Here is a 3,216-nt window from a genome sequence, read left to right on the forward strand (position 1 = left end):
TTCTATATAAAGTTGCCTTCATGTTCAGCTTAATAGATATATTCATGTATATTAAACAGTTCTCTTATAGGTTTGTACCTGGCCATGGGCCCTAGATATGGACTGGGTACTCTATGTGTCTTGAGGACAAAAGTGACAGAGTTACCTCTCAGAAGGCAGTCCTGAAGAGGTATTGCTGCGGACCAACACGGCTAGTAATTTTCCAGGTCCTGAATAAGAGCGGTGTGAAATGAAGAAATAAACTCAAAGAGAAAAAAGGATGGGATTAGGAGGCCTCTGCAAAGCCTATATAGCTTGCAAGAAAGAATCTCCACCCCCAAACCGCTTTATTTATAGGGTAGAGTAAAGTCATTAGCAAATCAAAGAGATCTTTAAAACAAAGTCACATTTCCAAGGCAACCCAAGAATTGTTTCCAGTGCAGAAAACCCCCACCACCCATAACTTCTTAACTTCATGAAACAAAGAATAAAAAATAAAAACTGCCTTCAGTCTCTCGAGGGACATGAGGGATAGAACGAGTGCAAACAATCCAGCATCTCAGCTAACATGGAGGTGTGGGGAAAAACTTAGCCTTTACCAACTTAATCAAGCAAGTGATGTGGGGGGTTGGGCAGATTGTCAGCTTACTGCCAGTCCCCCACACTTCTGTCCCCCAAAAATCTAAACTACAAGGACCCTGTCAGCTTTCAGTCTCCAACAAGGTATTTCTCCACAGCATAAATAAGTCAATTTCCCAGCAACAGTGGTTGGAAAAGTTCCTATTCTTCAATTGACCTGACACATGCTTGCTCACTCTCTACTCACCTAAGAAAACACTTTACAAGTGAAGGCAAAAAGAAGGGAGGAGTGTTTCCATTATCTATTGCTGTGCAACAAACCACTTGAAACTTTTTTTTTTTTTTGAGAGAGAGAGGAAGGCAGGGGGAGGGAGAGAGAGAAAGAAGCATCAATTCATTGTTCCACTTAGTTGTGTACCCATTGAGTGCTTCTCATACATGCTCCATTCCCCAGGCTCAAACCCTCAAAAGGGTGACATAGGGATGAAGCTGGCACCCTCAAGATTGAAGACTCTGGGATTGAACCAGCAACCTTGGCACTTGGAGACGACACTCTATCCACTATGCCACCATCCGTGGCAAATCATTTGAAACTAATGGTTTAAAATGATGATTATTTATTTTGTTCATGAATCTATGATTTCAGTAAGGCTTAGTGGGGACAACTCTGTTCCATGATATGTCCAGAGCTCAGCTGGTATAATTCAAATAGTTGGGGAACTGGCCAGAAATCATTCTATATGAAATGTCAGGGCCTCTTTATTTGATCTCTCCAGTAAGGTGGTCTTAATGTAATAGGACTTCTTATATTATGCTGAGAGATTCAAGGATGAATGTTCCAAGCCCTGACCTGTGGCTCAGTGCATAGAGCATTGGCCCAGCATATGGATGTCCTGGCCTCTATTTTCAGTCAGGGCACACAAGGGAAGCGACCATCTGCTTCTTCCTCCTCCCCATTCTCTCTCTCTTCCCTTCTTTCAGCCAGTGGCATGATTGGTTTCAGCGTGGCCCCAGGTTCTGAAGATAGCTCCATTGGAGCATCAGCCTCAGGTGCTAAAAATACGATGGTACTCAATCATCAGCCCTTGATGGGGTTGCCAGGTGGATCCTGATCAGGGCACATGTGGAAGTCTGCCTCACTATTTCTCCTCCTCTTACCTAAAAAGGAAAAAAAAAATAAAGAAAGAGAATGTTTGTTCCAGGAGACCAAGACAGAAGCTGCAAGGGCTTTTAATGATGTAGCATCAAAAGTCATACAACATAACTTCCACTGGATTCTATTGGTCACACAGGCTGGCCCTAATTCATTAAAGGAGGAGACTAAACAAAAGGCTGAATACTAGAAGGTACAGAACTTTGGGGTGTCATCTCAGAGGCTGACTACCATAGTGGGAGTCAGTTCTGTCAATAGTACTGCAAATGTACTGAAGAAGAGGATTGGAACATTTAAAAAATTGTACAGGCAGATAACTTTTTTCTTTTAATAGATTTTCTCATACTTTAGTTTAAGTAGTTCTTATCAATTTTCTTTTACCATTTTATTGACTATTCCCAATGATTTTGAAAATTATCAAAATTGTGTGTAATCAGGTTATAACACTGTATTTTTTCCGACAGCTTTTAGCATAGGATATCCTATTCACTGTTGTTGGTAGAATTCTCAATGTATACTGAGTAAGAATATTTGGAAGTTACTACAGAAGAGGAATACCTGGGAAAACAGACCTTAACTCAGGTGGGAGTGAGGAGAATAGAAGAGTCAAGAAAATCTTCTCAGAAGTGAATGGTTTTAGAAGCATTAATTAAAAAGATAATGATTCCATGAAATTTTTACAGAAGAGCATCTCCAATGAAAACTTTTCTTAAAACAAATTTAAAGTGTTTATTTAATATTTATTTTAGAGAGGGGGAGGAAGGGGAGGGAGGGCAGCCTCAACTTCCCTATGTGCCTTGACCAGGCAAGCCTGAGGTTTCAAACAGGGACCTGAGTTACAGATTGACACTCTATCCACTGCAACACCACAGGTGAGGCAAATTTTTTTTAGGTGAGAGGAGATAGCGAGACAGACTCATGCATGTGCCCCAACTGAGATCCACCCAGCAATCCCCCCTACTCCGCCTTCATCTAAGGCTGATGCTGGAATCAACTGAGCTATCCTCAGCATACCAAGCTACGCTAGAACTAATCAAGCCACTGGCTTCAAAAAGGGAAGAGAGAGAGAAGGCGGATAGGGAGGGGAAGAGAAGCAGATGGTTGCTTCTCCTGTGCGCCCTGACCGGGAATCGAACCAGGACGTCCATACGCGGACCAACGTTCTATCTACTAAGACAACTGGCCAGGGCCTGGAAATTATTTTTAAAAAATAGTTTCTGGACTAAACAAAAACTTTTTGTAGTAGAATTTCCATTTTCATTCATTCAATACTTTTCAGGAAAGGGACAAACTGATCAAACTAAAACCACAAAGATAATTAAGAGTGTGTTTGTTCATAAAATTTGTTTTCATCCTTGAGAGTTTATTAGTAAAAGAGAGCTACTTCCCATTTCACCCAACCTAAATGAGAGACAGTATTTCCCAGCTCTCTCTATGCATGCAGACCCAAAATAACCTCTCAATCTAATATCAAGAAGATTTCAACCCACATAATTGTTACCCGT

This window comes from Saccopteryx leptura, chromosome X, assembly GCF_036850995.1.
Source record: "Saccopteryx leptura isolate mSacLep1 chromosome X, mSacLep1_pri_phased_curated, whole genome shotgun sequence".
NCBI classification, from domain to species: Eukaryota; Metazoa; Chordata; class Mammalia; order Chiroptera; family Emballonuridae; genus Saccopteryx; species Saccopteryx leptura.